This window comes from Hipposideros armiger, unplaced genomic scaffold (genome assembly GCF_001890085.2).
Source record: "Hipposideros armiger isolate ML-2016 unplaced genomic scaffold, ASM189008v1 scaffold_954, whole genome shotgun sequence".
Classification (NCBI taxonomy): Eukaryota; Metazoa; Chordata; class Mammalia; order Chiroptera; family Hipposideridae; genus Hipposideros; species Hipposideros armiger.
The window spans coordinates 82,237-105,720 of record NW_017732304.1 but is presented as its reverse complement, the minus strand read 5'-3'; the positions used below and the strand labels follow the sequence as shown (position 1 = coordinate 105,720).

The 23,484-nt window shown below is 34.4% G+C and overlaps 1 pseudogene; it reads left to right on the top strand.

The window, feature by feature from the left end:
- The first annotated feature begins 21,716 nt into the window (after positions 1 to 21,716).
- Positions 21,717 to 23,092, top strand: LOC109375456 (serum response factor-binding protein 1 pseudogene; annotated as a pseudogene).
- Positions 23,093 to 23,484: the final 392 nt, after the last annotated feature.

The window sequence follows — 23,484 nt, the reverse complement described above, 5'->3', positions numbered from 1 at the left end:
TGTTTTTTTTTGATGATTCATTCTAGTCTTCACAGTTAAAGGAAAAAATACCTCAAAGCCTATAATAGAAACAAAAATGGGGATCTAAACAATCCTACTCTGTCTTTTAAGGTTTGCAAGCTAAGTGTTTATCTAAATAACTCAATCTATGAATGAAACCTTTCACTAAAATGCAAAAAAGAACTCTGAATAATTATAAAGTGATTTTATATTTTGAAATTTTATTTCAATCCCAGTGGATTCTAGGACTCACAAGCTTATAATTGACACCGAATTTAGAGAACATTCTTGAGTGTTTGCTCCTGTGGTGTGGTTCAGGGATATGATCTGAGTAAGTCCTATTTATTTCATTTGTATTCACATTTGTTTTCATAGTTTTGCTACAGTCAGGTTTGCAACAGTCAATTTCAATTCTGTTTCTTAGCCTTCACTATCACAGAGCAGCAAATTTTCTCTTTTCTTAAAAATAAATGATTTCCCACTGACATCTCAAATCTAACCAAATTGTCTAACAGAAATTGAAAGTTAAAGGAGTCATAAGGAAGCAGAAAAAAGGCATTGATACCTAATACAACTTATCCATACTCAGTATAATAAATTTCATATATGGTATTCAATGGCTTTTCTTTCTCTAACTTTTAGAGTTTTTTAGACCTGGGGTTTTTATAGATGAAAACAGTTCAACTACTAAAATGAAGAAGCTTCCAGAGTAGAGAGAAAGGAGGACTGTTACTAAAGGAAACAAAACTACAGAGTGATTTCTCTGGGTCTACAGGAGACTTTCCCTGTGTATATCAACAATTTTTGTCAGCCAAAGCAGCATCTTTGCCAGGATAATGCAGGAGCATGGCTGTACTGATGGGGGGAACCCCAGTGTGACAAGTTTTTCACTACTTTATACCAGCTTGCCATTTCTCCCTCCAATAAATATTGGGTTGTCGAAAAGTCATGACGTATTTTTTTCTATTTTTCATTGCAAAAATGCGTCATGACTTTTTTGAAAACCCAATATTTTTTTTAAAAAAACAGGAAAATTATGTGCATAAAAGCATCAAAGGTAGCCTTGAAAGGAAGACAGTTTATAAGAAGTATACGATCTGAGTGGTATGTGGAAATGTACATTTTTAAATATTAACCTTTATTGGATTTCATTCTCCATGGAGACCATATGGATAAAAATTAATTTTTACCCTCCATGCCCAGCACAGGCCCTGACACCTAGTTGGTCCACAGGAGCTAATATTGTTTGTTTGGCATAATTTTCATATATTAATCAGTACTATCTAGTTACAACACAGGTAGAACCAAGCCACTGCCTTGTCACCTCATCTTTTTCATATAGTTGATTTTCACATTCCAAGGTCAGAAGCCTGTGAGATTCCAGGAAAGACTGTAAGTGAAATACCAGATATATGAGTTAGAGAAATAGATACTAAAAGGATGAGTAACATGTTTTCCTTTGTGCTATTCACATGCAAAAGCCTTTTCTTTATAAAATGTGTTTTATTTTTCCCAATTAGGAGAAACAAATGTTATTTTATATCATTTATAAGGTTTCTCAGACCTATCAAGAATTGTTTAATTAAGATGACTTTCCTGAGAGTCAAAAAGGATGCCTGGGCTTTATTGAATAAGAATTTCCAGGGATTGGGCCAAGACTTCTCAGTCCTTCCAAGGTATTCCTGATATACACAGATTAGGAGAACTAGTAAACTCAATCAAAGGATAAACTGAATAGGGAGCTGAGTGTTTGGGCATGATGAGACATGAAGAAAGGCAACCACTTCTGTATATTTCATTCTTGGTGATATTATTCATTGCTTTTATAAAGTCTCAGAAGAGGGAAAGCATATAAAAGTGAGACTGTTCTCAGTGGTTATTGATCATTTGAAGAAAATGAAAGATTAGAAATGTATGAATGTTCTAAAGCTAAGTAAGATAATCCTGTAGTAGTAAATATGTGAATATGTAGTATATATGCAAAAAAGCAAACGTGATCTTTGCCCCAAAGAGTAATGTACAACTGAATAAATTATATTAACCACTTTTTAACTCATAAACATCTGAAAAAGTATTCCTTAGTGGGTAGAATGAATGAGAATAGAGTTATAAAGAAAAAACAAAACTGTGAGATATAAAAAAATGTGCTTATATTATTCTTTCCTTTTATATATAGAAGAAAATAACCTATATAAATTAAAAATACACTTTTACTGCACCAAAGGAGGAATTTCAAGTTTCACTGCATGTGTGTCTGTGTCCTTGAGTCTGTCAAAATGAAAAGGTAAGAACGTTGAGCCAGTTAAATGCGCCATGGGCAGGATATTTTTATTATCATGATAACTGCAGAGCAGGGCTCAGGGAACAACTTCTCTCTTAAAATCTGTCTCTAAGTATGGTAATTTTCCTGAAATGTCATTATTATGTATTTGGAAGTTAATAAAAAGGTTAGGGGTACTCACAGAAGGAATAACTCAAACATGTTTCACTCTTTCAGGATTGTTCAGTGATTGGTTTTGCTATTAAACTTATTGTTCATTTTTTCTTTTGTGTAGAGTAAATATGCTGAGTCAGTTTTTCTTTGAAGCATTTATCTTTGTTCTGTAATGCATTGGTATCCCTCACATTATACTGCTATATCTTTGCATTTACTGGTGGAAAAAGTGAACTGAAAGATATACTTACATAACCATTTTTATACATGCAGAAAGACACATATAAATAGCATTGTAAATTCACTTAATAATTGTAAATAAATGTGTTAAAAACCTTAGGATACCTCATGTGGTAAACACAGGAATGTGCTCTATTTTTATCATTATTATCCTTCTTCCTCTTTCTTCTTTATTTATTTTTTCTCCCTCTTTCACTATCCTTACCTATTTCAGCACCAGCACCTCAGCCCAATAGAGAACAACTGATCATTTGCAATGGCTATGTTTCTTATAACCTGGTAGATAGATTTTTCTTAGAGAAAACCAAAAGAGGAAGATGAATTTATTAAACCAGTTTGCCTACAACTGAAGCTTCCAGGGAAAGGTAACTTTGATTTCTAAACAGGGGTAGTCCAGGGAAAACAGTCGTTTGGTCACTCTACTGTAAACTTACTTGGGAAAAAAAGTAACTCTTTTGCTTAAAAGAATATTTTGCTGAAAAAGAAAACTCTCTGTTTTACCGAGCACTTAAGTGAAAATGTTTACCGCTAATCATTGTGTAGCACAAGGCAACCAGAATATTAAAGAAAGAGGAATGTCTACATGAGATGAATTCAACAAATGCATCAGAAATCAATGCTATGCTTAAGAAGAGAATTTTCTTCATGGAAATACTGCAAAGAATTACAGGCAAAACTGTACTGGCTCAATATTTATAAAGAAAATTTCATAAGTATTTAAAATAACCATGCTTTGGTTTAAAAATGCACATTGCAAAGAGATTTGAGAGAATACACAAATTAACAGTGGGCAGTTAACCTGTCCAAAAAAAAAAAAAGTGCACTTGACCAAGTTAAACAGGTGAGATAGACTTTATTCAACACTATTGGGAAAAAAGGAGAGAGATTGACTTCAACTTGGCTCAAACAAAAGGCAGGAGAATTTTTAAGCATAGGGCAAACCTATAAAAAAGTCGTGGAGAAAGATAGGAAGGAGCTTGGTCAATGTGATTAGACTATCTGCGTTTGCTAATTGGCACTTTTGTAAGTTAGGCTGCTATCCTTCCATAGAGACTAGGAGATGGGGACACTGGATTAATCTGCTTGGGCTGCCATTACAAAATACCACAGGCTGGGTGGTTTAAACAACATAAATTAATTTCCTCACAGTTCTGGAGGCTGCAAAGTCCAAGATTAGGTGTCAGCTGGGTCACTTTCTACGGAAAACTCTCACCCTGCTTCCCAATGACCGCCTTTTTGCTGTGTCTTCACACAGTAGAGAGGAAAGAAGAGATCTTTGATGTTTCTCTTTTATAGGGACACCAGTTCAATGGGATCAAAACTTACTCTTATGTCCTCATTTCACCTTAATCACTTCCTTAAAGGCACTATTTCCAGCATATTCACATGGAGATGGGATTAGGGATTCAGTATATAAATTTGGGGAAGACACAATGCAGTCCATAGCAGGCACTATCTTCCTTGATAATAACATTTCAGAGATGGCTCCCAAGTTTTTGAGAAAAAACATGTCTGGGTTACAAAGCTGGGAAGAGACTGGGAGAATATTTATATCTCAAAGGGGTAGAAAAATAATTGACAAATGCAAGTGTTCTAAAGTAAATGCTATAAGGAAGATCATGGACATAGAAACCTGTCTGAAGTTTAGTCAAATTGAGCAGAATATTAAGGCTGTCCTGACCAACCTGTGGGTCATCAATTTTTCATGTACTCTCTAAAAAAGAAATTGCCACAAGTCCCTCATTTTTTCGTTCATTCATGGTAAAGCTGACATGCAATATACTATTCATTAGCGGAGTCATGTCTTAGAGGACCTCGGAAGTGCTACATAATGCAATAAATGGTAACATTTAAATTAATGCCCCTTCGAAGGGTGAAAAAGTATAACTATTGCACTGTGTTGTACAGCTGAAACTAATTCTAAAAAATGTGTATTTCATAATCAAAAATAATTAAAAGGAAAAAATAAAATAAATAAATAAATGCCCCCCAATTTTTCTGCTGTTAACTAAAGGGGTGGGGGAAATAGGGTCTGTGTTTAATAATAAACTCTTTGTGTCCCTTGGGATTTCACTGTCCTTAGGTCAATTATCCTTTTCCTGTTGATGGTCTGATAGCATCGGACTAAGCACCCGGTATAAGAGCCGAGGTCAGCATTTATTTATCTTTGAAAACAAGGGACAAGACCAGGTTTCTGCATCTGTGTATTGAGAAAAGAAATGTCAAAGGACTATAAAGGAAGAGGAAGGAGGTGGGAAAGGAAGGAAAAACAGAAAGACAGAATGAAATGTCCTTTCTTGGATTGGTAATATCAGCAACAGCTGAAGCTGCTGTTGTTGACAAATTACCAAAGGTTCTCTCACTGTTGAAAGTCAACTGACCACAAACGGGCTTTTCAATTTACTTTCCATTTGATGAACATTTTTTAGTTAACTGGATAAAGCACACTGGCTGGACTAGGGTGAAGTGAGAAACATACCTGCCTCAAGGTGAAACATTTAAAGGGACACCAAAATTAAACGAATTTTAAATTAATTCCAAATATGATCAAGTTTACTGATTGTTCTTTTTTTTAATTAAAATTTATTGGCTAAAGTTCTAACATGGCTCTACAGGTTATTGATTACTGATCCTGTCTTGATTGAAAATTTTGATATTTTGTTTCCTATGGATTTTTGCATCAGTTTTGATTATAAAAAACATCACATTAAACATTATCTTGATTGCTAAACTTGTTGGCATAGCCTTAAATTTTGTAGCCAAGGCACATGCTTCATTTGTGTCACCCTAGTCCTTACTCTGCCAGAGGGAAACAAAAAATTGGCACTTCCTTCTAGATAAAGAATATATTTTCAGTCTTTCAGTTGGGTGAAATAGGTCTAGAAAGCATTAAGTAAGCAGTGCTTTCTTTGGTGTGCAAAAATGGAGATGAACATTTGTCTAGTTAATGGATAGCACTGTTTATTCCCCACTTGAAGGAGTTAGGAAAAGCAGGAGTTTTGCCAAGAGGGAAGTTTAATGAAGAGAAACATCTCTGAGACTGTAAAGGTAATTCAAAGCTCACAATTCCATGTGGCTGATAGAAAATGTTAGATGGGTAAACTGTTGATTAAGACAAAGAATATGATATCTAATGTGACATCTTCCTCATAACATGTTTTCAAGTCTTTGAAACCCATCTAACCAGCTCTAGTCTTCTAAACAGGGGATTTATTTAGTCAGTCTCTTGGCATTGTGAAGAGATAATGAATGTAATTTAACGTGATCTGTAAGTGTAAATTCAAGGTCCTCTAAGTTTAAGTAGATATATTTCTCATATTCACTTAGTTGGGTATCTGGGAAAACATAAATACCATATCTGCCATTTATTTAAATAATCTTTTTTAAATCAAGTTCATAATCATGCAATTATGAAATCAAGTTCATAATCACAGAATCCTAATTTGAATAGTAAAATAATCTATGAACTATAAAAAATAAATTTCTATTGGTTTAGGAGAGGCCTTTTTCAAAATGATAACAGTTCAAATGATTGTTTTGCAATTTACATGGGCCACAACTAAAGTTGCATGAATTAATGTGTTACATAAGGGCTGGCAAACTTTTTGTAAAAGGCCAGATAGTAAATTTTTTCAACTTTTCGGGCTCTATAATCTTTGTTGCAACTATTCAACTTTGCCATTATATATGGGAAAGCGGCCATAGGCAGTAGTAAACGAGTGGGCGTGTTCCAAAAAAACTTTATTTACAAAAATAGGCAGTGGGCTGGATTTGACCTATACACCCCAGTTTGCCTGTCCTTGTGTTAGATGCTTCTGCAAGCTGTACTGAAAATTACAAACTTGGTTGTCTTTAGCAGTGGGACCTAAAGGATTCGTCTCATTTATTGAGCCGAGGGTCCAAGGCATTACCTAAACAAAAATGAACCTTCATTACTGACAACTATGGAATAGTTCACATGTCTATACCTAATCTTATCTCTTAGCATTCTGTATCCAACAAGATTATTAATGTTAGATGATATTACAAGGGAGATATGGCATCTCTATTTTGTCAGTATTTTGCCCTCATACAAACTCTTAAAAAGTCCTGAAAATTTAACACTTTAATGAAGGCTATGAAGCTTAAAGACAATTATACATGAGGAGAGTTTGTTTCATTGACAGTAATGAATGCATCTCAAAGGGTCAGGGACTTAGCTAAAACTACAAAATCGAGGTGGCCTCAAGTGGAAAGTTGTTAACTAGGTATTTGGCTTTCAGTTGTATTATAATAAACACATAAAAGGTGTTCTGAAAGAGATAGTATTTCACTCTATGCATTTAGCAATGTCTTTGCTGTTTATTCCAATGAATGACAACATGGCTATTACAAATGATGAGCAGAAAAACAATATACAATGATTTAAAAATCAATACAAACTGTTTGATTTACTAATTCTATCATGTGGAGAAAGGATAAATAAATATAATAAATAAGCAGTAGAATAAAATACTAGACTGTCCATGTTTAGCTTTTCTAAAGATCATTGTAGAAACTCTCTCTCTATATATATTTGAATTCAAATTGCTGGGGCTGTAAGATATCATCATAGCCAGGTCTTTGGAAGACCCATAACCCACACAGTTGCACTTTGGCTAAGGACAGGACAAACTGTGTTTTCCCCAACAGAGTATTTGATGAAAAGTGGTTTTTATCAGTCACATGATGAAAATCAAATGAAGTAGCCAAGATTTTAAAGAACTTTCAAGTCAGAGATTATTTGCTCAACCCTTTCATTAGAGGTGAAGAAGATAATGCCCAGATATAGAAGAGGTTTTGCTAAAGGTTACACACAGAGTATTGACAGATATGCATTAGTGCTCTGTTTTATCCTGGGCTTTGCTCTTAGAAAGTGAACTTTGATTTACATTTATGCACAGAGAGACTTACGTGATTAAAACCAGGTAAGCCTGTGAAAACAATTCCAGTGCTGGCATTCAGGTATTTCCAGTTAGTGTTCACAGTGTTTCTTTCATATCTATTTAATGGAATTAGACATTTTGTATTTCCACTTATATTTAACTTACTTAGCTTTAATTTATTTTAAGTTATTAGGCTAGATAGGTTAAACTGTCTAGAACCAAATTCTTAGATCAATCTTATTTCGTGGAAACCATCTTTACAATTGAATGAGGGTATTGATATTTAGAAGGTTGTATATTAATGTAAATACACTGAATCAAGTGGATAATTTATTTTTTTTATTTGGCTACTAATTTGATTTCACCTCATATGGAATAAGCTTTTATCTCCAAACCTCTCTTTCATGGCCAGGACTAGGGTGAAGCACCTCAGACACAAAAGTCAAGGAGACTTGGACTTTCAGGACCCTAAATATTATGTTGTCGGAAAAGTCATGACACATTTTTGCAACGAAAAACATAGAAAAATATGTCATGACTTTTCTGACAACCCAATACATGCACCTCCTCGAATTTTGTGACCTGGGAGTCTCTCTAACTCAACCCTCTCTTTTTTCATTAATTTATTTCCTGCCTGATAGTATATTGAGAGAATGACTGACAGTTTGTGTCTACAAGGCAATTTTAGCTCCAGAGGAAACATGTTGTAATAACATCATATAGTATTGATTATATTTTACTCATAATATTTGGACTTAAAATACTCAAATTGTGGGAACAAACTAGATATAGTTAATAATTTAAATAAAATTCTCCTGGCTATGTGACATAGATTACCATATACCCATGGCTTCTTCAGAAATATCTCACCATATGCGATATCTCTTAATCATTCACATTTAATCACAGATCTTAAGCCACAGACTTTCTGTTGATGTTTCATATCCTCATTTTTATTCAAATGCCTCCTCAAATTCATTATGTTATTTCTTTCTCTGAATTTTATTATTTTCCCTGTTTATACACTATGTACATTGGCAATAAAGGATGGAAGGAATATAACTCCTATTTTTATTGTCCATTGTTAATACAAATAAAGTATTGGGTTGTCGGAAAAGTCATGATGCATTTTTGCAATGAAAAACATAGAAAAAATACGTCACGACTTTTCCAACAACCCAATACAACCACTCAAATATAGCATCTGTGTTACAGCCACAATTGTTCATTTTGGCTGGAAATGATTGATCAGGTTTGAATGAAAGCAAGAGCCATCTGTTTAAAGTAAACCTTGTCCCCTCATTACCTAATAAGTCACATTATAATCAATTTGCCTTGTAAAAATTTACCCTGTAAGAGAAACGGCTGAATGTTTTCTTTCATTCATATGTCAGAACACCACAATAGTGAACATGTATCTATTCCCTTTCTGCTGAAGACCAGGTGGCCAAAAATATAGAGTGAGTAAATGGTAAGACATTCAAATCCAATGCTGTTTGACTCCAAAGACCAATCTTAAATCCAACTACACTACTCATGAGGTTCACCACATTCATTTACTTATTTTCCGGGTTTCTCAATTTTTTAAAAATTGTGAGAAAATACATATCACATAAAATTTACATCTTAGCCATTTGTAAGTGTACATTTCAGTGGCATTAAGTACATTAACATCAGTATGCTACTATTACCACCATGTATTTACAAAACTCTTCATCTTATAAAACTGAAACTCTACATATTAAACTAACTCCTCATTTCTCCTCCCTCCAGCTGCTGGCAACCACCATTCTACTTTCTGTCTCTGAATTAACTACTGTAGATACTTCATATAAATAGAACCATACATTATTTGCCTTGTTGTAACTGGCTTATTTAGCATAATATCTGCAAGGTTTATCATCCATGTTGTAGCATGTGTCAGAATTTCCTTCCTTTTTTGATTTAATATTCTATTGTATATATACACCACATTTTGTTTGTCCATTCATCTGTCAGTGGATACTTAGATTGCTTCAACTTTTTTACCGTATGTATTTATGTGCCTACCATGGAGCTGAAAGCTTCTTTCTGTTAGAACTTCAGTAGGTTCTTTGCTGTGCATACTTGTAAAGTAATATTCTAAGTTAAATAATAAACACTTAGTCCCAACAGAAAATGTCAATGATGAATTGATTCTAGGACATCCATGGAATTACGTTGTGTATTCCATATAACTGGTGGAAAGCTTTTTGGGAGTCAGTTAAAATACCTTGGAGAAAGGAAATAAGGACCGTTGATTTTATTGCTCTGTATGAAGGAAAAGCAGCACAAAATGCCACCATTTTACCACAAAAACAAAAATGGTTATGCCTCCCTAGAGCAATATTTCAAAGAATTTTGGAGCTTTTGGTCGAAATTGTAAATATTGGATTGTTGGAAAAGTCATGATGCATTTTTGCAATGAAAAACATAAAAAAATATGTCGTGACTTTTCCAACAACCCAATAATTATTATTACTATTGTTGTTGTCCTCTTCCTCCCCCTCCTTCCCCTCCTCCTCCTCCTCCTCCTCCTTTTGCCTTCTGGTAAACCACTGTATGAGAACACATTATTATATAGGTAGCCTTAAGGAAAAATCAGTAGAAAGTATCAAGTAAATGTCAGAAAAATATTTTAAATCAAAACAAATTGTTTTCTAAAAAAAATAATGTTCTACTGCTGTAATGAAACAATCTCTTTGAAATTAGTTATTGAAGTCATTTTTTTTTCTTAAAGTCATTTGTTGACTCCATATATAGTGTGCATGACACCATTTTGAGTGTTTGTATATTTCCTTGGCTTAGGATTTTGAGTCTTAGGTTTATACTATGACGTCAATTTAAAAGGTGAGTAATCAAAAGTGTTACAGTTTAGTACCCAAAATCCTAAGGAAAAAGTAATTTTTAGTAAACTGCTTTAAATTTGAATAATGATATATTTTTTTAAATTGACATTTTACTAAACAATTCTATTTTTTAATTGAAAAAGATAATTTGGGGGCTGGCCTAGTGGCACATTGGTTAAGAGCTGGCTTGGGACGCCAGAGGGCCCCGGTTTGGATCCCACATATGAGGACCACTGACACTGCCCTCTACAGCTAAGATGCTGAACAACAGCTCAACCTGGAGCTGGGCTGCCCTGAGTCGCTGGCGACGGCATAGGCTGCAGCCCCTGCTGCAGTGGGTTGCCATGGGCTACCGTGTGTAGCCAGCAGCCAGCGTGAGCTGCTAGCAGCCGCAGTGAGCAGCTGTCCAGAAGCCGGAGACTGATCTGCCTCATCTGGGATGAGCACAATGATAGTGCCAACGTGGGCCAGTGAAGCAATGTCCTCCACAACTAGACTGAAAAACAAAAAGACAGCAACTTGTCTGTTCCCCTTCCCCCAACTCCCCAGCGCTGTTCCCATCCCCCAATTCCCCAATTAAAAAAATCTTAAAAAAAAAGAAAAAGATAATTTGATTGTGAATGTTAAATTCTAGGGTGTTTCGCTTTATCAATTCATATTATTCTAAGAGGCATTTGGAGTACATTTAATATTGTTGTTATCAGTTTATCTAATATTCAGAATTAAACACTGTTAAAAAATTGTTTTACTAATGAGGATTTTATGTTTTAGCTTAAGGAAGTGATGATGAAATCTCAGAAGCCAAATAATTATAATTTTATTTTTTTTCACTGGAAATATTCAACATGGAATTATTATTCTTTATTCTGATTTTATATACATGCAAAATAATCTACACATCTTGAAATTTTTGAATTACAAGAATACTTATCATTTTACATTTATTTTTTTCTCACTTAATTTCTGTGCATTTTCAATAGTTTGTAAACTGCCTCTTAATAAAACATATCTTTAAAAGATGTCTTTCTTATATTCATTAAAATTGTAAAAGCACTCCATTTTTTAATTAATCCCATGGTAACAAAATATGTTCTTTCTTTATTTTTAATATCATATTTTTATACAATTCAAATTTAGAAATAATTTTCTTGTGATATTATTTTAAGACTATTTTAAATTAAATTTTCCACCATACTATGTGAGTAATCAATTTAGCTGAAATAGTTCATTTCATTGAGTTGAAGATATTGACAATTACTGTTTACTGTTATAAAGCTAAAATGATCAATTGATTGATTAAATATTTTAATTTTTTCATTATTTAAAAAATATTTTCAGTCACATACTAGGTAATAAATTTGCATTTGTACAATTTCTAAAGTATGTAAATATATATAGTAGTCTGCCATCATCCATAGTTGTTTGTTTCCCATGTCTTCAGTTACCTACTGTCAACAAATAGAGATTTCCAGAAATAAGCAATTCATAACTTTGAAATCGTGTGCCATCCTGAGTAACATGATGAAATCTGGAGCTGCCCTACTCCATTCCACCAGGGATGTGAATAATCCCCTTGTCCAGGGTATCCACCTGTATATGCTACCAGCCCTTTAGAACTTAGTAGCCATCTGTGTTAATCAGATTGACTGTCAGATATTGCAGTGCTTGTGTTAAAGTAATTTTTATTTTAGTAAATAATACCACATTTATGTAACTTTTATTACAGTATATTGTTATAATTTTTCTATTATTAATGTTGTTAATATCTTACTACACCTAATTTATAAATTAAACTTTATCATAGGTATGTATATATAGGAGAAAACATAGTATATATAGAATCTGATACTATCTGCAGTTTCAGGCATCCACTGGAGGTCTTTGAATGTACCCCCCCCCCATGGATAAAGGGGGACTATTGTGTTCTTGAAATATACTACCAGTTCTCAAGGATCTATAAATAGGGTCAGATAAATCATTCAAACAAAACAAAACAAAGCAATTTTAGTAACTACAGGAGTAAATCAAAGGTTTTAGTGGTACTTAGAACTGGTATACTTTGCTTCCTGGAAGACCCTAGGGAGATAAACTCTGAAAAATAAGATATCCTGAGTTTAGCCACAGTCACCTAACCTCTGGATGTGTACCCTAAGTAGGTCAATAGCTGAGAGAACCTGCAGTTTCCCTTGATCTACATGTCAGAATCCTTGACCCACCTTAATTCAATTGTACAGCCACAGGTTCTGATTTTTTTTTAATTGAATTTAATTGAATGTGGCCATGGTCTTTTATTTGTTACTCTACCATTCTTTGCATAGCTCTGGCATTCTTTGCTCTTAATAGTCCATGTGTACCCTATAAAAGTATCACAGCAGCTAAAACTAAATACTGCTATGAAAATTTAACAAAGTTGATAAAATGTGAGGAAATTGGGATGACTTTCCAGAAGTTAACTTGAATTATAAATTAATAGTAATTGTTGGATAAAGCAGAGCAAGAAATAGTAAGGCTTTTTCCTGCATATGGGCTAGATGGATGAGGAGAACTGGATTTGTTGGGCTGTGCTTAAAAATTAAGTTAAGCTACAAATTCAAAATGGATTAAAGACTTAAATGTAAAACCTGAAACCATAAAACTCCTAGAAGAAAATATAGGGTCTAAATTTGCAGACATTACCCTGAGCAATATTTTTTACTGATACATCCCCGCAGGCAAGGGAAGTAAAAGAAAAAATGAACTTATGGGATTACATCAAACTTAAAAGTTTTTTCACAACAAAGGAAACCATCAATAAAACAAAAAGGAAGCCTACTGAATGGGAGAAGATATTTGTCAACAGGCTATCTGATAAGGGGTTAATATCCAAAATTTATAAAACACTCATGCAACTCAACACCAAAAAAACAAACAACTCCATTAAAAAATAGGCGGAGGATATGAAGAGGCATTTCTCTAAAGAGGACATACAAATGGCCAACAGGCATATGAAAAAATGCTCAACCTAAGTAATCAATAGAGAGATGCAAATAAAAACCACAATGAGATACCACTTCACTCTGGTCAGAATGGCTATCATCAATAAATCAACAAACAACAAATGCTGGCGAGGTTGTGGGGAAAAGGGAACCCTGGTGCAATGTTGGTGGGACTGCAGATTGGTGCAGCCATTATGGAAATCAATGTGAGGGTATCTCAAAAAGCTGGAAATGGAACTACTGTATGACCCAGCAATTCCACTCTTAGGTATTTATCCAGAAAACCCAAGACGTTAATTCAAAAAAATATAGACACCCCTATGTTCATTGCAGTGTTATTCATAATAGCCCAGACTTGGAAACAGCTGAAATGCCCATCAGTAGATGACTGGATTAAGAAACTTGGGTACATTTACACAATGGAGTATTACTTAGCTATAAAGAAGAATGAAATCATTCCATTAGCAACAATATGGATGGACCTACAGAACATTATGCTAAGTGAAATAAGTCAGTCAGAGAAAGACAAATACCATATGATCTCACTTATACGTGGATTCTAAAAAACTGAATAAATGAGAAATGTAAACAGAACTAGTCTCAGAGACACAGAGGAAAAACTGAGTGTTGCTAGTTAGGAGGGGGTGGGGATGTAGGAGAAGGGGAAGAGACGAAACAATACAAATTGTTAACTACAATATGGCCTTAGGGATAGAAAAGACAGCCTGGGGAATATAATCAATAATGTTGTAAATATTTTTTAAGGGGCAAGATGGACTCATGTCTTGTTAGGGAGACCACTTCATAGATGGTATAGAGGTGACCACTGCACTGTATTTCTGAAGCTGATGTTGAATAATATTGTATGTCAACTATAATTATATATACATATAGTCACAGGACATGGAGTAGAGAGTGGGAATGGAGTCAATGGAATTGTAATAGATAAGTATGACATCGGGGGTGGGAGGGCAGTGGATGAGGGGAGGGGGGTTGTTACTTTGTGAGGGTGAAAATGATAACTATTACATTGTTCTGTACACCTGAAACTAATAATAATAAAAAAATTAAGTTAAACTAAAGATGGAGGTACAAAAACGATGAGAGATAACACAAGGTATTTAATGTAATAAAAAAGTAATAGTTACTATATGCTTATTTCTCAGGATAATTGGAAGCCAGAGCTCTTGGAATGAATTAAGGGAAAAGAGTTATAGTTTGCATAAATGTATAAAAGTAAGAAAAGTTAACTATGGATGTTCATGTTATATTTAAGTCATGGAGGAATTGGAGCTGATATAAAAATACACAAAGTTTGCTAGAAAAAAAACTGAAATTTACTCAAATTTTCTTTGTCACAAATTGATCAATTTTCTCTTTAAGAAATTAGAACGCAGGCCACTAAAGTTGTTATTGTGCTAAATTAGGAACAGAGTTAGATTTTCTATTTTTTATTTTTACCCTGGGAATAAACTTATCATCAAGTAGATGCATGACATTTGGTAAAGGTATTTTTATGGTGCAGTTCATTGATTCATATTAAATCCCCACCCCAAAATCTGTCTTCGTTTTACAAGGAATCCTTGTTCCATGGAACTGTGACTGGAGAGACATTTCAAACATATATCTACCACCTTAGAAAAAAGCTTCTGAGATTTGGACCACACATTTTTGGTACAGAAGCTGAAGATTTTCCATTTACCTCACAAAGTGTCATGCTTCTCTGTTTCTAATTTCTATTTTTTTTCCATGCCTCTACTTTTCATCCTTTTTTGCATAAACAAATTTTCAAATCTGGTAAGAAAGAAAATGTTAGCTTCACTAAGTTTATTCAAAGTTTGCAAAGATTATATTTACTTAAAATAATGCTTCATTGAGAATAGACAAATTATTCCTTCTTTCAATATATCCAATAATGCCTAATTTTATTGAATGTTGGATGGTAGGTTCACAACATTGCATTCAGCATGATTAGGATTAAAATGACTATACAGGGCTTGTGCAATGGTACTGCCCATAGGCTCAGGCATTCTAGTTGCTGTGACAAAACATATATTAAACCATCTGTGTACATTTTGTATTAATTTTCTAACATAAATTAAGTGGCTTATCAACAGAATAGAATAGGCTTACCTATATCTATATATCTATATATCTATATCTATCTACCTATATACATATTTTGGATTTTTTAAATTGTGGGACCACCAGTAGGAAGAAAACTTCATGCAAAGAAAGAAGAGTATTCATGTCACTGGGAAAAACTTCACTTAGGCATTTGGACTTGAGCTTAACTTTGAAGAATTGAAAGAACGTGGTTAAAAGGAGAGGATGGAAATATTTCAGCAAATCATATTAATGGGGTAGTTACCCTAAAGCAACTAGAATTGCATTAGCCTGTTAGGCTCATTATTACATATCTTACATTAGTGGTCTTTATTTTCTTTTGTGTGTGTGTGTGCTTGTGTGTGTGCACGCTGAGTCCTAGCAGCTGAACTCCCAGAGGAGATTTCACATCTGTTTGTCATATAAACTTTAGCTCTGGTCTAGCAAGGATTAAAGTCTTCTGAGATTCCCGAGTGAGCAGCATTTCCCCCACTTTATTTGACATAGCATTATATCATAGTGATGTTGGCTCTTTTCCCACTCACTGTGTTTTATAAATCTATTTCATGCCACAAGGTCAGCTGAGTATTAGATGCAGAGTACTGTCAGAGGTGCTGACAGTTTCATCTTTCTGAGGGAAAGGGAATGCTGGATCCTGAAATTCAGTTGCAGTCCTGGCCCAAGTGCATAAAATGCTTTCATCTTGAAGGATGTGATGATTATTATGGACTATGATTCTATGATGCTTAAATCCCTTTCCAGACATAAATCTTGTGTTGTTCTTTTTTAGAATTTTTGGAAGTGTTGGGAGGGAGAAGCTGAAATTGAAATGGGCAGGAGTAGCAGGAAGAAAAAAAGTCCAGAAAGTTACTCAGAATTATATATATTTGTTAAATATCTAGTAGCTACTTTATACTTCATTTTTCTTTAACCCAAGATAGGAGATTTGTGTTTAAAATGCCCACTGGTTGTACAATAATGGCTTCAGGATCATTTTCTTTGTGTCCTGGTTAATTTTTGTTTGAGAATTATGATTTCACTGTTTAAATATAACAAGTTACATAAAAATTGAGAAACATCAAAATTGCAAAATGTCTTATAGGAAAAGTTTTGTGGTAAAGCTATATCTAAGTATCTTCTCCCTTTAAAATTTATCAAAATAAACTTAAAAATATACTTATCAAAAATAATAAATTTCCCAGCAACAACCAAATAAGTGAAAGAGAACAATGCTGCTTCAAAAAGGGGTGGCCATGGAAAGAGGCAGAAGATTCTACCATGACTCAATCTGCTTTTATTATTATCTTTACCCACCAAAGAGTGGTAGGGTATAGGAGCAGGATAATGAACTCTTAAGAATAGGTGAGTAGACTAGAGAGACTCAGTATGCAAGAATAAAGTAACCCACAAGAAGAAAAACTCTTAAGCATTACCATTGGATCTCAGGCAGGGCTAGCTTAATGGGCTAGCAGTAGCAATGGGAGTGAATATAACATAGCGCAATAAATGATAGTGATTACCCCATGGAAAAAAAAAGTGTCAGGACTCTCTGCCCTGACAAACAACCCATCTCCATCTTGTAAACCTGGACTTTAGGACTTGGACATCAGTATCTCTACACAGACTCACATCACTAGACTAGCCAATGGCCCCAGGAAAAAGTGAGTTCAGAGAGAAAAATAAGAAGATATTTTAGTACACTGTATATAGAACCCCATGCATAGAAGGGCCCCATGCTTGCTTTAATATTCTGCTGTCACAGTCTTGAAATTCTTAACAATTCTTGAAAAGGGGGGCACTGTATATTCACTTTGCACTGTGTGCTACATTAGGATTAAATTTGGGGGGGCTTTTAAAAATTGCAATGACCAGGTCATGTTTCAGACCAATTCAATAAGAGTTTTGGTTGAGGTAAGAGCAGGGATAGTCGGGTGGGATGGGACAAGGCACCAGTATTTTTAAAAGCTTTCCAGGTATTACACTGTGCAATCAACAATGACAACCACTGAAGAGAAAATAATTGAGAACACACAAGTCTGGAGCCAGAAGAAACTGGCGTATTAAAAGGTCCAAGTGAAGTATGCAAATTTACCTGTGAATTACTAATGATGAATCTGAGTCTTTGCATTTTTGTTTAACCTGGAAATTGTTGCTGGTAGAAAAGGGTGAGAGAGGGATCTGAATGACTTGGATGATTTTCTTGGACAAAAGGTTTATTGTAACAGATCTACTCTGATTTGGAGGAAGAGGATACCACCTCACATCCTGTCACCAGAGTGTAGGAGGAACCCCAGCACAGGACATTTAAATTTCAATGGAGAGAGAAAAACCTTAGTTATCAAGCATATGGCCCCAGGCAAGATTTGATGGTAGGTACCCATCTATCAATTCTAGCTCTTAGGAAAACACAGATTCCCAAAAAGTTGTCTACTAGCCTGATTATAAATTAACTGATTGTAAAGATGAAACTAGAAATAGATATTTCCCCCCTTAAATGAGTAGATCTATATGCTGAGATATGGATTCATAAACTATAGATTAAACAAGTTTTAATGCTCCCTCATTGATAGGTTTGGGAAGGAAGCAGACAGTCCCTAGTCAAATATAAGCCTGGAAGGTTACAGATTCTCAACATTTCAGAGAAGGCAGGACAACTATATGTTAACATACAGAAAGTGGGAGTTGGTGGTCTAAAACCCTGTGAGTCACAAAGAAGACCGGATCCTTGTTTGGAAAGAAAAGTATTTCTATCAGTGAGCTTTAGCAGATAAAACAGTAACAATATGAACTAATCTCATTTCCTTTTTCTTAGGTTTCTATGAAAGATAACCATTGGGGCAAATCTTTGGGGGCCAACTGAGTTCAGTTATGGCTTGTATTGAGTGTGGCCGGGCATCCTGGGATTGGATTGTCATGGCCTTGGTATCTTATCAAACCTTTTGAACTATTAAACTAAAATAAGTCAAACTCGTTTATTTCAAACATAGTATTGGTGAGTAAACTCAAGTGCTAGCAGTATCATCCAGTTGCCTCAAAGTTCAGTCCTTAACGATTTTGGGTTAGTCTAAACACCAAAGAAATTATTTTTGAATAGAAATACACTGAGACGTCTGGTTCCTCAAAGTATGGTAAACTAGCACTGACCTACATTCTTCTTTGAACAGTCTCCATCATGAACACAGTGCAGATGGTCTAAGGAGGGTTTGTTAAACTATTGCTTAAAAATGAGAAAAATCAAGAGAGAAATACAAGGTGGTTGGGTAACAATGTGTGTATTAAAACAAAACCCGAAGTAGAATAGGGCAAAGCATTGTATGTGTGAGTATGGCTGTGGGAAAGGTTTTTAAGTATGCCCTGGTACTCCTATCATTGCCTTTTGTGGATTGGTGACACAATATTTGCTTCCTAATACACAGAAAAACACTCTCTAGCACTGGGCTGACCAGGACTAATAGAGTAACATCAGGATTATTGTAAGATACCCAGCTGTTGTACAGAGTGAATATAACAGCACAGTAAATGATAATGTTTACCCCATGGAAAAAGGAGTGTCAGGGCTCTCTACCCTGAGAAACAACGCCATCTCCATCTTCTAAACTTGTATGTTAGGACTTGGACATTGGTCTCTCTACACAGACTCACATCACTAGGCTAACTAGTCAGTGGCCCCAGGAAAAAGTGAGTTCAGAGAGAAAAATAGAAAGATGTTTCAGTACAGCAACCACTGAAAGCAAAAGACAATAAAAAGGGCAATCTTATTAGTTAAAGTAGATTTATGGGACCAGATGGAAGAAACATAGGAGATGATATTGGAAACATGAATCAAGAAAATTAAGACATTAAAAGTATTTACTGGAAATACTGAGTCTGAAATGCACAGTGGATACAGCTGAAGAACAAATATAAAACTGAGAGAAAAGCACTCCCATATCAAAGATCATACGTCATGACCAGGTAGGATTATTCCAAAAACAGAAATATTATTCAGAATTAAGAAGTGCAGTAGTAAAATTAACCATGTTATATTCAAAGATAAACCCCATATAATAAATCTCCATAGATGCTAAAAAAGCAAAGTTTAACATCCATTCTTAATTTACAAATGATTAAATAAAATTAAAATTATGGATATTCCTTAACATGCTAAAATGTTTATCTTGACTTAAAATTCAACAACTTAGTGGAAAAAAAATGGAGGCAGCCCCTCTTAATCAAGGAAAATATAAAAAATGTCCACTATCACCATGTATGAGGTATTAGCCAACACAATTAGACAATTCTTATGTATGGAATAAGAATTGTGGGTTAAGCTAAACATAAAATTTATATGTGAGTATAAATCAATAATCTTCACATATAAAAGCAGCTAGCTAGACAATATATCGAAGAATATACCCCATTTAAGAGCAAAATAAAATACATTTCAAAAAAAACTTAAGAAAAGCTATATGTGGAAAATTAAAATGCTTCTGAAGGAACCAAAAGGAGACTTGAAAAAATGAAATGCTTTCAATATTTTTGGATACGTAGATTTAATAAGATGTCAATTATCCATAGGTTAATATATAAATGTAATGTAAACCTGATAAATACACTAACAAAGATCTTTCGTTCCCCATCCCCCCGGAACTGTTCAAGCTGAAGAGATATTGGGTAGTAGAGAAAAAGAAACCTCTGCTTGAGAGAACACAGGCGAGAAGCAGTGTCTTCAAGGTGATGGACAGGGAACACTGAGAAAGGGCTCAGGATACATAGAGAGTGGCTGGTAAGAGAGCATCCCAGAAGGTACAATGAAAAGGGGTTTAGCAAAGTAAGAAGCCTGGGCTGGAAAAAAAAGCAAGTACAGAGCAGTAAAAAATACTGAATGGTACATAGTAGGGCACCAATCTTCTGGAGATTTTATAGCAGTTCTCCCAAATTGAGGGTCATCGTAGAAGTTGCAGCGATTGGCAAGAAGGAGGTAAAGAGGGAGGAAATGCCATCATTTATTCCAAGCAAAAATGGTACCTTCCCTGGATCAGTTTGGAGTGCTGTTTGTTCAAGCGCAGCCACATCAAAGATCCTGAGTGGGCGCTGGTCTCAGCTGCTGAGCTCTTAGTAATATTACTGATTAGAACAGAAAAGCTGGAAAGATGAAACATTTTAGTAAGGTAAATACATATTTCATAACATAAAATTGAAGTCTGTATTTGTTTCGGCAGTGTTGAATTTTACCTGATCCCTGCACTCCTGAAAAACAGCAACGTTTAAGAAATGCTCCTACCTTTTTGCATTCCAGGAAACAGCGTGATGCACAGCACCATCCTTCTCCATATGATTTAGGTAATTCTTGCAATGATTTCCTTGATTACCTATGACAGTGTCAGACACAGATTCTCTAAGTCCTCATTCTTTGTTTAATAAATAATTAACTGTACTGTCTGTCTCACTGACCAAATCTGACAAAATGCCCTTTAACGTGACTTAACTAAACTTCAGTTACACTTTCCTCTCCCCTCTAAATATTTGTTTTTTTAAGCCATTGCAGGGATTGTAATGTGGTAAGTGTGTAGATTTTATTTGTCTAGGGTTTCAAATGTTGTATAATCATGAATGGACACATCCTAAATATTAGAATTATTTATACCAGATTATTTATAAGAAATAATCAGATGGCAGTGTTTTCATACCTATATGCTACTTTTGATACATCTTCAAAACACCATTATGATATGTTACCTACCCCAGGAAACAGAATGTCTGATGACAGAGACTCCCCTCTAAACTTTGACTTGCCCCTGATGTTATGAAAGCACCTGGACATAGAACAACCCTTTCTGTAAGGCCCCTCCCCAAGAACTGGGACAGCAGAGAAAAACATTTCCTCTCAGTTGTCTGATAAGCCACCTGCTGGTCCCATTCCTGACACCTTATTCTCTTAGTCTTGTTTATTCCTCCCAGAAAAAGTCCTTTCTGTCTGACTTGTAAGACACTTATAGATTGAATAGAGTGTTTCTCTATGCAATAGTTCCTCTTAATAAGGTTTTCTTTACCCAAGTCCAGATGTGCACGTTTGTGACAGTTTATTTATTTTGTTTTGTTTTACACATTGACATCTGTGGTGGTGCTTGCTCACTTACATTGGAATTTAAAGACGAACTAGAGGTAAGCCAGTCCTGTAGACACAGACTTGAGACTCTTCTGCATGGACATGGGCGATAATAGCAGAAGTAATGAGGTAAACGAGAATTTTCACAAGGGCTTGCAAAGAGAGAAGAGTAGCGAGGTTGGGCTACTACCTTTAGGCATATTAGAAACTTCAGAAAATTAAGAAATCATAGCAGAGGAAAAGCAATACATTAAGAAATCTTTCTTTTCCTTTTCTTTATATTTTTTAGTTAAATGAATAACTCCATGAATAAATAGACTTAATATTTTCTTTAAAAAATCCTTAAGAAGCAGCATAGTGTAAAAGCCCTTGGAAATTAAGAGATTGGGAGTCTCCTGCTACTCTCACAATGATCAACTCTTCGACTCTGAAAAGTTTACTGTTTATCTGTTAAATAAAGGGAGTGAAATTGATATTTTCAAGGTATGACCTTCTAAAACAAAGTTTATGAATCACACAACGTTTTGCTTTATCATCAGGATTCAGTGGCTTCTGTCAAAATGAAATGGATGCTAAAAGCTGCTGTCAAAGCTTTAAAAGATGCATAGGAAAGTGTTGCTGAAGTTGTCATTAGATATTGCTTTGTAAGAAAATCATGTCAAGCACACTTCATGTTTAAAGGATAATGCAACTAAGTTACAGCATGAAGGAACTGTTATCAGTGAGCTAAAGGGGAAAGAAGCCAAAATATAGGCAAATAAACCAATAAATAATTCAAATGAAAAAATAGGCAAGATGGAACATGGACCCAAAGTAGTGGACATTGCAATTCTTTATCAAAGACTTCTGAAAGGGTTCTGTACTTCTCCCTGAACTCCATATGACACTACTGACCCCAAATTAAAAGCACTAAGTAAAACCAACATAAAGAAAACGTCTGATAGCCCTCATGGTAATTACAATGATGGGGAAGATTTACATGAAAAATAAAGGTTTTACTAACAGTCTTCATGTCTCAGGATAAGTAATAGTAGTAATGACTTCTTTATTGGGAAAGCCATTCTTCATTACAAAAGGCAGAATATACAATTTTATACAATAGTTGCTATTCTTCAGTTAAGGAATAACAACATCAAAAACCAAAAAGTGTTACCTGAAAAAAATATACTTGAAACATATTGGAATATAAGAAATGACAAAAACTAGTCAAGTACAGAAGCCAGGAAGTTTGAATCAGTGTTTTTCCACTCTTTATCCGGATCTAAAAGTTCTATAAGAAATTACAGAGAACAACCTCCAAAAAGCAAAACTCCAGGATTTTAGTAAAATGAATCTCAGATCATGAAACAGTTTCTTTGAAAAATAAAAAACAGCAGTTGCAGCTGCCTCTTCATCCTTCCTGGGAAGCAAGCAAAAGATAAAAAGAATAGCAATCTAAAATACTGGTTTCAGGGGAGAAATTTACATTAGATAATTGATAAATGAACTCTGAAATTTTTCATATAATTTTTTACTAGCCTATTTATCATTTATACATTTATTTGACTAAGTCTTTTGGGTGGGTTTATAAAAATAAGTTTGTTTTTGTCTTTGTTTTTCTTTTTGAAATGTGTTCAAGTTAGGTTTACAAAAGCTTTTCACAAATTAAGTACATAACTTAAATTAATTTTTAATAATATGCACCAGAATGTTTCCTTTATGAAATAATTTTGAGATTATACCTACCTCATATTTTATCATTTGGTCTTTTCATGAAGTGTATTTTACTTGTACAGCTCTATGTATTATTGCTTTAAAAATAAATGTCAAAATATATTTAAATTAATACTAGCAAATTATGAGGAAATGTAGCAATTTAAAATACATTACC